Genomic DNA, 11,980 nt, shown 5'->3' on the forward strand with positions numbered 1-11,980 from the left:
AGAGAGAGAGAGAGAGAGAGAGAGAGAGAGAGAGAGAGAGAGAGAGAGAGAGAGAGAGAGAGAGAGAGAGAGAGAGAGAGAGAGAGAGAGAGAGAGGAGAAGTTAGTGAAATAGAGAGAGTGGAACGTAGAATAAAAGAGAAGGGAAAGTGGGTAGTTAGGTTAGGGATTGTGAAGATTATACATCGACTTGTACTTGACATAGTGAAGATCCCCTACCCCATTTGGATTATTTCTCTTCTACCTCTCTAGTAGAGTTTCCACACTATCAATGGTCATTATTTTTGGATTTTATTGCTCAAATGAAGCTTACCTATAACCATATGGTGGTCAAGAGATGAAGGGGAGGTAGCTAGTCATTTAGCATGTTTTGCACAGACATGTGGGTGTTTTCAATAGCAGGTGACTTCATAGCAGACTGGGACTTGAGCTCCAACTTGTCTTATATGACCATCTAGTGTTATGGCTACAATTCTTGGAGGCTATTAAAGCTTTTTCTCATTCGTGGATCATTTCTTCCTTTCCTCTTAACTCTAGCCATGGACGAAGCATGGCAACAATACATTTTGGCTTGAATTTCAAAGGGATTTAACACTCTTTTGGTCCTAAGATGCATCTACTACCCATTGGATTTCCTAAATGCAAAGATTGATCCATTTTCCCATTTTTGTGAGCTCTTTTCTTCTTCAAATGTTCCATGGATAGGAAGGTACTGCTAAATTATTCATAAATCCTTGAAGAATATTCAATAAGATTTGAAAATACTGGCCATGGACACATCAAGAGGACATCGAGGAGGAATATATTCAAGATTGCAACCATCACATCCTATTGATCACATCAAGAAGCCATTATGGATCAATATTTGGAGATTCTTGATCTCAAGGTTTATTTCTTCATCATAGTAGGCAGTCCATATTGCTCAAGGCTCTTCAATCTTGAAGTTCTATTGGTCTTCAAGCATCAGGATTGGTTTATTGCTTTGACATTGGAGCTATTGGTGCATTTGAGGAGTTGTCTTGGATACATATGGCTGAAGATTGATTCTTCTTGGTTCATCAAGCTTCAAGGCTCAACTAAAGAGGTAATATACTACATTTATCTCAAAAAATCTCTCTAATTCCACTTATTGTAGCCAACATCCACTTGATGATGAGAAATTACTCTATACATAGGCTTGAACCCAATGCTTAATCAAAGAAATGCCTCTTCAATAATGTTTATAGAGCAATTCTTAGCCTCTTTTTATTACAATAAAGCTTCCCTACTATCCCACGTCATCCATTGACCAATAATGATAATGTCATCATACCCAATACATGGTTATGTCTATCGTGCATATACACATGTCATCCATGGTAACCATACTACTTCCACCTATCTATGTTTAAGATTATGGTCCATAGTAAAATGAGGATATAATAATCAAATTATGCTCACTCACTTTTGAATAGAGATACCTTTCAATACGGTGAACCAAAAAAATATGTTATTGATTGTGTGAAATGAAAGAATCAACAAGTAGCTCATCAATGTTCTAGATATCTACTAAATTGTTGTCATCTCCTAGCTTAATTGTGTGATCCCTTTTTATTGGGAATCTCTAACTTGGAATTTATCAATTCAACCTTGATAAGAGTTGTGACTGGACCATAATTTATGCAAAAACAATTCAAAATATCTTTAAGCCTAAGACAATGAAAGCAAACCAATGGACAAATCTATTAGTCTAAATATAAGAGTACGATTCTCAATTACCCTTGTGGTAATCAATAGTGATGATCATTATGTTGTCTTAGGAAGACCACGGATGTGAAATCTAAGGCTCACCAAAGAATAGGGATATAGTCTAGTGTTCTCTTACAATAGGACAACGGTAGTGCATATAGTAATTGAAACTCAAAAAACCTCTCGTATGTATCTAGATGCTATATCAAAGTTGTTGTAAGGACAAGAAGACCTAGCATCCATAGTTAGCTATGCAAATGAATGCATCCCTTATCCAGATGAGGAATGGCATTAGATGCATATTATAGCCACCCTAGACTTGCCATTCATACATGAAGGAAGGCTAATACCTAGGCGAGTGGTGAAAGGTAAAAAACACAAACCCCCATACATCATGTTGCTGTAAGCTCAAACTTGAAATCGAAGAGCTAAATCAAGTATTGCCTTGATGATACTATATGTAGTACAACAAAATGAATTGTATGAGAGAAGTCTAAATTATCAATCTTGATATGGAGGATGAACCAACAATACCACAATCTTACCTTATGGTCAAATTAATTAAAAAAAAAGAGTGTACATTAGATGCTCTCATTGATGAATGTGTAGATCATGATATGCTTGCCTATAATGCTCAAGCCCTTGCTTAGTCATGAATGTTGTTTTGATCTCATCACCCTCTTTCATGAAAATTTGGTGGTAGTCTGATCTCAAGTCTATCTTTTTGATATACTTTGCCCCCTTAAGCTCATTTAGCAAATAATCTACTCTAGGGATGGGGTATCTATTCTTTACTGTGATCTTGTTGAGGTCCCTGTAATCAATGCACATAGTCAAGAAACCATCTTTCTTCTTGACCAACAAGGCCAATGAGGTGTAAGGTGAAGCTCAATGAGTCCCATATCTAATAGCTCATTAATTTTCCGGATAACTTCCTCATGCTCACATTTAGATAAACTATAGAATGTTTTATTCATTGGTTTTGAGTGAGGCTCCAAATATATGGAGTGATCAACCACTTTCTTAGGAGATAAGCTATAGGCACATGAAATAAGTCTTTGTACTCCTCAAGAAGAGCATTTCATGCTGAATAATTTGCTGATTTTTTGGACTAATTTGATACCTCATTATTTAGGTGCAACACAAATATTCAAGAGCACAATTTAAACTCCTCATTGACTTGCTTTGTAATGATAAGTTAAAAATAAAATTTATTATGGATTCCTTGCAAATGGATCAATTATCCCTCACTGACAAACTCTATATAAAGCAATGAGAAATCCATAGTGATCTTGCCCAATGTCATCAACCAATCACACCCTAATACCATACACATACATGGGGCCCATTTTTGAAGCAATCGAGCTCATCTATGTATCATAGTTTTCAATCAAATATATGGGAATTTGCGGGCATCTTTGGGTGATGGTTTCCCCTTCTCCATTAGCTACTTGTATCTTAATGGTCTACTATGAATCAATGGGAAGACATGCCAACCTATCAATGGCTGATTTATTTAAAAAGCTATGAGTGCGGCCACTGTCTACCAAAATGAAAACATTTTCCCATGGATGATGCCCTGAATTCGGAGCATATTTAGGCTCCTAGAACTTGTCCATGCATCCCTAGAGATAGAACACTGTGTAGTGGTAGTGGCATGTGACTTGATCCCATTGAGATCTAACCTAGATCAAAAGGTACATGCTTACTTGGGTCAAAAGGAAAGCCATCCAAAGGGTCATAAAACTACTCTTGATAAAAATCCTCATAATCTTCATTTTCGGCATGCATTATGACTGTTGGATCCTCAACTTCTTCTTCCACATCCTTAAGAACAATAATGTTATAATTCTTTGCCTTTGCATTCTTATAGGTACACTTTGAAGCATGGTTAGCTAAAAATAGTTTTGTCTGCATTTAAAACATAGGCATTTTCTTTCTCTTTGAAGAGGTCCATGGGAATGAATTTCTATCTACCACTTTCTAAAGTATTAGGTGGCCTATTATCTCCTTGCTTGCTCTCAATTTTGGGAATGACTTGTGCCTTGAAGGTTCATTTTGCCTTATTGCATTGAAAGGTAGATATATAGGGAGTTTGGGCCTGCCAAATGACATGTTAGAACCTCTAAAGTTTCTCCAAAGTGACCCATTTATTTGCAACCTTGGGCTCTTCAAATGATGGATGAATATTAACATCCTTTCTATATTTTCAAGCATACTGCTCAGCCAATTCTATTGCATGGAAGAGTGTGGTTGGTTTCTAGGGCTATAACATCTACTGAGAAGCTAGGCTCCAAACCTTGCCACTCACACTCTCCACACACATTATGAGGTTCAAAAATAGATTGGTATTTTCTCTTACTATCATGCTTCTTTTATCCAATTGGTACAAGCTTCTAGCCAGCTTTCCCTTTTCAATTGAGGACACAAATACATGGCCTATCTGAGCCTTAAAGTCTTTCCAACCATAAATTTGCTAGTTTTTTCTCTTCACATACCGCTGCTATGTATGTGTGAAGCCTTTTAGGTGAGGAGTATCAAAATGAATCTTTTGATCACTTGACCTAGGCTAAATATCAAAATAGGACTCAAGCTTGGATGTCCATTCCTTTAGATCAGATGGGGAAGATGTGTCCATTGTATTTGGTCAATATAATCTTACCATCATGGAGCTCTCTTTCAACAAATGCTTGCTACTCATTAGAAGTTTGTGGATGCTAGTCCAAGTAGTTTCCATTGGGGAGGACTAAATTATTAGAGGAACTCCTTTGATAAGTAATTTGAAATCTTCCTATAACTAGCTATACCCTTATTGCTTGAGGATTTGTTGCATGGATTCTCTAAATGGGCTCCTCACTTATATTAGACAGTTCACCAATTTCATAATTGCTATGAAGAATTCATTTGCATCCAATTACACATGGTTGAGAATTCAACTTTGGAGGCTGAAATGACTCTCTTCCCTCATTTTTTCCATTCTCTCTTTTGCATTGCTAGAAGTTATGAGATTTGAACCGTTAGGTTGTCCAAAGATTCCTTTGTGTATTGGGCCATATGATCAATTATACCCTTGGTTTGTGCACTTGAATGAGCCATTTGTTCCACCATTTGATCAATTTTGGCACTAATTAAAACGTGCTTAATAGAATGTTGTGTCTAAGTGGCATTAAGTGCACTATATGTCCCATACTCTTGAGACTCCTCATTATACTCCTTTTGTGGGTGCTTAGCCATACAACCTCTAATTTGTTGCTCAAAACCTGGCTATATCTTTTGATCCCGATATGAAAAGGATGTACTTTTTTAATCCAATCAAGGCCAAGGATATGCTCTTTGAGATGAGCTATTATACATGTCTTTCCCACAACTTGTAATAGCCTTAATTTAGAGATCAAACTACATGTGGGCCTTATATAGGTATCTAAACTTGTATCCATCATTGTAGGACTTGTACATGTTGAAATCAACCATGTATGACTTTTAGTTAATCGGTTTGAACCCAAAGTAAAAGTTCCCCTTAGTGAGGGAGGATCACCTCTCTTTTTTCCACTGCCTCTCTGATATTTGCCTTTTTCCTTGATGGAAATTCTCAACATGGTTAGTGCACTCTAGACTAAGAAATTGGGGGTGATATGTATTGCTCAAATAAAAGCTTTCATCTTCAATGATGTGCAAGGATTGAATTGAAATGATGGATTGGGATAGAGTATTATGTAATTATAGCTATAATGGGGAGATTATAGTGACGAATTATCAATCAACTTACTAGCATAAACGGTTTGGGGTCTAGCAATTGTGTGAATTTTGACTTTCCATATTTGTCTAGAACACTTAATTATATTCTAGCAATACAATTACACATAAACAAATAGCATTAAATGGCCAAATTTGTTACACTGACTTATGCAAGAAACTTGACCCATAACTTCATAGACATTCTTTTGAGTAAACAATAACATAATATTACAAAAGACTTCAATCAACGAATCTTTCTACAATATGTGTGGTATAATAATTGATATGCATCTAGGACAACTTGCTTCTATTGCTTTATTTTTAGCCAAGAAAGAGAAGGGGGCGAGGGCACCCTCGAGGGAGGGGGGATGTTATCAAGGTCAATTATTCACAAAATCTTGAAGATCCAAATTCCTTTTTGGTAGATGAACATACAACTAAAGCTAAAACAAATAGAAATAAAGTTTACTTGGATAAACTTTGAAGTACATATTAGGTTTAAAAATTAAATAAGTAAATGCATTCCTCAACTATAATCACTCTAGATTTTCTTTCTTAATATTCTCCCAATAGCTTGTATTGAAACTTTTAAAGCTTCTTTCAATATTGATAAAAACTGTACTGAAAAGCACTACATTTTAAATAAAACTACTCTACAAAGATATCATGAGGATACTAGGAGAAATTCTTTCAATGTAGAAGTAATCACCTAAAGTCAAAATAAATTATTTGACATTCAAGCAACATCTTTCAATTTGCAAGAGGACATGACAAGTTATGAGTCACAAAAATAGTGGTTCTTATAGTACCATCTTTACCATTGACACTTTTCACCTAAAATTACATTCTTAGATACAACATTTTCTCAAATAATAGGACTCAAGGCAACAAAGATATTTGACACTTAAAGAATAATAGGCCATCTTACATAGAAAGATCACATATTAGATCACTTATAACTACCTATAAAGATAGTGATATGAGGGACAAAGTAGATCACCTATTTTTTAAAAGATTAAAAATTAAAATTTTACTATTAAAAAATTTCTCCATTGAAGAATAAAAGCAGACACCATTCACAATACAATCCAAATCATATAGTCAAAAAGACTATGGTCACTTGAAATAAGTAATGCAAATAAGCCCCCTATAGTATCTCTTATTTCATTATGTTTTGTTTAAACAAACGTAAGTTTTGGCTATGAGAGAGAGAGAGAGAGAGAGAGAGAGAGAGAGAGAGAGAGAGAGAGAGAGAGAGAGAGAGAGAGAGAGAGAGAGAGAGAGAGAGAGAGAGAGAGAGAGTGTGTGTGTGTGTGTGCGCGCGCGCATGTGTGCATGCATGTTAAAAGGTACCATGTACAAGTGTTGAATTGTATATTTTAAGATTTATAGGAAGGGATGAATTTTACTTTTTGGGTTTGAAATGTATCCATTAATTGCCACATAGATTGGATTGTTTATTTTGATTCAGTAACATATTACCATGGTGTACTTGTCCCTAACGTCAAGTAAATCAAAGCATAGTGGATTTTATAGTAAAATTGCATTTGTTGCTCATTTTTGTAGTTTTTTTGTGGGATCTTAAAACCCATTGAAAACAAGAATTCACCATCAACCAAGAGACTAATTTTAGGATCACTTGATTTCTAACATCCCATTTAGTCTAGAGTAAAATATTACAAATTAGTGCTTGGAACACTTAGCAAACTTGTAGTCATCTAACCCTCAAATGTGAAGAGTACTTCCAAGTACCATGCTACATTTTTTCTCTAAATTGGTTTGATATACTTGTATGTCCAAAAGATGTGATATATTGACTCTCTTCAAGATGGTAAAGCAAGATAGCAAAAAGGGGATATTGGAAAAAAGGGGCCCACTCACTAGTACATCATTGATTGGAAGCTTGTTCATCAAAAAATTACATTTAAAAAATTCATGTACGGAAAGGGGTAGCTTTCCAAACCTCCTCAGCCCACTTTGAAATATTAATATTCTTTAGCGAAGAAGGCTTGAACTTATGAGGAGGGGTGCTACTAATAGATTAATGTTTTCCTAACTTCTATTTTCTTCAACCTTAGAAATTATTCTTCATTCAATATATTTTTAGGAATCCAATTGAAGGTAGTTAGATCCCAAAAACCTATCCATCTCCTAACACCTTTAGTGTTAGGTTTGCAAGCAAGTTTAGACCTAAGTAAAACATGATAGATCTTATCTTGAGATGCAACATGGCTAGCAAGTTTAAGCCTAAGTAAAACATGAGAGACCTTAGCTTGAGATGCAACATGGCTTAACCAAACAAAGAGAATAAGAAATGAATCTCATGTAAGAGAAGAAGTATCCAATTCTTTTTTCACATCTTTCTAGGCATTGTCAATTTTATCAATAATGTATGACTACCTAATTTGGAACCGGAAGGTAGATGCCATTAACCTATCCCATACTTGGCCACCTTTTTCCAACTACAAGAGCTTGAGATAACCAATCCTTGAGAATAATTGCCCAAGGTTGAGGAGAATCTAACTTTAGTAGCCATTTGCTAGCTAAGTCCATAGTTGTGGCACACAAATTTGGGATGACTAGAACCCCATCCTCCTTCTTAGAGGAAATAAAATATTTGTTTCATAGTCATCTCCAACCCCATTGGGCATCTTAGATATCAGATGACAGAGAGAGAGGGAGGGAACTTGGAGAGAGAGAGAGAGAGAGAGAGAGAGAGAGAGAGAGAGAGAGAGAGAGAGAGAGAGAGAGAGAGAGAGAGAGAGAGAGAGAGAGAGAGAGAGAGAGAGAGAGAGAGAGAGAGAGAGAGAGAGAGAGAGAGAGAGAGAGAGAGAGTCTATGCACATGTGTTGGGGTAAAGACCAATGATCTACGGTTAATAGCTTGCTGAGCACATGTGTTGGGGTAAAGACCAATGATCTATGGTTAATAGCTTGTTGAGCACCTCCTGTATATTATAAATTATACAATCACATATATGTGAAGATAACAAAGAATAAGGTATTATTCATCACATCCAATAAACTCTTTTATATGCTTTTCTCTCTCAACCCTCTTGCCCTCTATAGTTTCTATCTCACATCCCATCATTGCTTCCCTCTCAATTGGTATCAGAATGACAATCAATGTTTGTGGGAGCTCATGCTTAGAGCAATGAGCATAACAACTAAAGCTTTGCCAAGAAGATCAAGGAGTCAAGCTTTTCTTATGGTATTTGTGCTTGTTGTCCTGACTTGAAAGAGGTAGCAATTGCATTATTGGAGCTCTACATCTCAATCAAATAAGTGTTTTGACTTGAGGACCCATTGAGGACCCATTGAGGCTCAATTTGTGACTTTTATTCTCCAATAGGCACTCTTTGGGCATCCATCGATGGCTAGTTTTTAAGTCAAACAACTTCTAGGACCAATTATTGCTTATGTATTAGTAAGGCTATAGATATCTTGATTCTTTATATGGGTGACATATTGATTGATGGAAAGTCTATTATGGATGGGCATGCTTTAAAGAAAATGCTACATGAAACCTTTGACATGAAGGACTTGAGGAATGCTACTCACATTCTTGGTATGTATATTATATGAGATTGAGACAAAAAGGTACTCTATAAAGGAATACATTAGAAAGATATTGAAGAATTTCAATATGAAGAGGGGGAAGGCTATCATTGTTCCATCGACTTCATCTTTGAAAGTCTAACTAAGGGAACAACCCCCAAACACATGTGCAAAAAGTTGAAATGGCCAAAGTTCCTTATTTTTCCATAGTTGGTAGCTTGATGTATGCTATGGTCACTACACATCAAGACATTTCTTATATAGTGGTCGAAGGTTAGCAAATATATGGCAAATCCTGGCAAAAAGCATTGTGATGAAATAAAAAGTATCATGAGATACTTAGATGGCACCAGATCTATGTATATATGCTTCAAAAGGAAATATGCACCCATTCTTGGATATTCAAATACTTATTTTGAAAGGAGTGTAGACTCTAGGAGGTCCACTATAGGTTTTGTCTTTATTTTCATAGGTGATGAAGTCCCTTGCGTCTCTTGATTATAGCCACGTATAACTTTATCTACCACTAAGGTAGAGTATATTGCAACCAATTGAGGCCTACAAGATAGCTATATGGCTTACTCATCTAGTGGGAGACTTGGGCATTGCAAGAGAGGTATATACATTGCACCATGATAGTCAAAGTGCCATTTGGTTGGCACGAAACCCTATCTTTCATGCAAAGGCAAATGAGATTGAGGTGAAGTACCACTTCATTAGGGAGGTACTTGAGGACAAGTGCATTGAGATTTTCAAGATCCATATAGATGATAACCATGAAGATCTTCTCACAAGAGTTGATATTCTGAGCACTTTACACACTGTAGAGTGTTGATGGGCATTTGATAGTATGTTCATTTTCTTATTATACTCCCATAAAGTCACATTGGCCTTTAAGTGGAAAGGTTGTTAGGGTAAAGGTCAATGGCTTATGGCATATAGCCAAGCATGCATCCCTAGTATATCTACATACTATAGTATCATATATAAGTGAAGGTAATAAAAAGTAAGAGTAATATTCATTGTACCCACTAAACTCTCGTGTTCTCTCTCTCTCTCTCTCTCTCTCTCTCTCTCTCTCAACCCTCTTTCACTCCATAGCTTTTACCTCACATCCCACCATTGCTTCCCTCTATGTGTATGCATGTGTTTGCATTTGTGTGTGTGCTATATAGGAGTCAAAATGGAAATAAAGACACTAATTTGTGGGGGGGGGGGGAGGAATGCCAAGTTTAATTTTGATTATAATTTGAAATCATAGGATATGTGATAGGGACTACATAAGTGTGTCACAAGTAAGAGAAGAAAAATGAGGACTAATTTATTGGGATACATTTATAGGTACTTTAGACCCAACAATGGGGTAAATGCCCAATTCATATGAAAGGATGTCTTAGTAAGGAGAAACAATGTAATCTAGCTTTAATTTCTAATGGTTATTTTCATGAGCCTTTCATGCTTAAACAAGAAGTATACCAAGGAAGAGAATTCCCATGGATATCTTCATGAGGTTTATGATGGATTTTGCTATGTCTTTGGCTCTCAAATTAGTGTAGCCAAAATTGAGGGGTTAAAGCTTCATTTGGATGATGATAACTCTTGACTTCAAAAATTTGACTTGGAGGACTTGGGTGATTGGTGTAGATTATACCTACTTATCTCTCCCCATGGTCACTTCATCACATGTATAGGCACCATCTTATCACATGTACCTATCACACCACCTTCTATTTCGTATGCAAGTTGGCTGATGTATACAATCACCATGTTTACAATGGTCTAATTTAGTTTGAACACACCAAGCATACATGGTTTGGGGCATTAATGCATTGTATGAGAGGATGAAGGATGAGTAAGCTTCCAAGGAGGACTTGCAAATGTGGTCTCTAGTACCATTGACATTAAACAAGTATGCTTTCTTTCTCCTACACTCTTTGGACATCTATGCATTGTATGAGAGGATGGGAGGATGAGTAAACTTCCTAGGAGGACTTTCAAATGTGGTCTCTAGTACCATTGATGCGAAGAAGGAGGTATGCTTTCTCTCTCCTATACTTTGGAATGAGATAGAGGAGCGCCTCACATGAAGAGGAGGCAACAATGATATTGTCTTGGTCTCTAAGTCGCTTTAGGATCCAAAACAACACCTCCATGCTTTACAAGAACAACACCTCCATGCCTTACACAACTTTTGCACATATTATATATTGACCATTAATCTTGGGAAAGCCATGATCTTGATCCTCCACACATCAGCCCTAGTATGTAGGAAGAGGTTAATCTTCATTTTAGAAGTAGGACAAGTGGAGGTAGGGGGTTCATATATCTATTTGAGGGTTACATTTATCACATTTGCTAGGAGACTCACCATGGCACAAGCAACCAAAGATTGACTCGCACGAGGATATATAATACTAGTCATGTTTGAGAGATTGTGCAATTTTATGAGGCCCACATAGAAAGGGTTTATTTGACACATTGGTCCCACCAATCATGATGTATGGAGCACTAGTATAGACACCTAACCTAGCATGGTATCTATGGATGTAGATTGAGAGATTGCAGATTATTATGCTCTTGTGGATGATTCACAACAAATAATTGGTACCATATGAGATCCTTAGAGTGCAGTTTGTAGCACTCCCCATGATGATAGAGGAGCTTTTCCAAACCATAAACTTTATATATAGAGTACAAGGCATGTAAACAAATAGGTTTCCTAGGCGAGCTTTCAAAGCTTTGAGATAGCTAGCAGAGGCAAGACATGATAGCTCATAGTATGCATAGGTAGAGTAGTGGCTCACAAGATATTGGATTGACATGGACCCCCTCCATACACCTCTCTCTCTCTCTCACTTAAATGAACTCGGTCATGCAACAAGATCTCTACTAGCTATACATACAACATACATGGGACCTCACCCCAACTACCCACCCTTCCCCTCAAAGATGTCGTACTAT

Source organism: Lygodium microphyllum, chromosome 10, assembly GCF_053477565.2.
Source record: "Lygodium microphyllum isolate KBCC chromosome 10, Lygodium_microphyllum_v1.1.10, whole genome shotgun sequence".
NCBI classification, from domain to species: domain Eukaryota; kingdom Viridiplantae; phylum Streptophyta; class Polypodiopsida; order Schizaeales; family Lygodiaceae; genus Lygodium; species Lygodium microphyllum.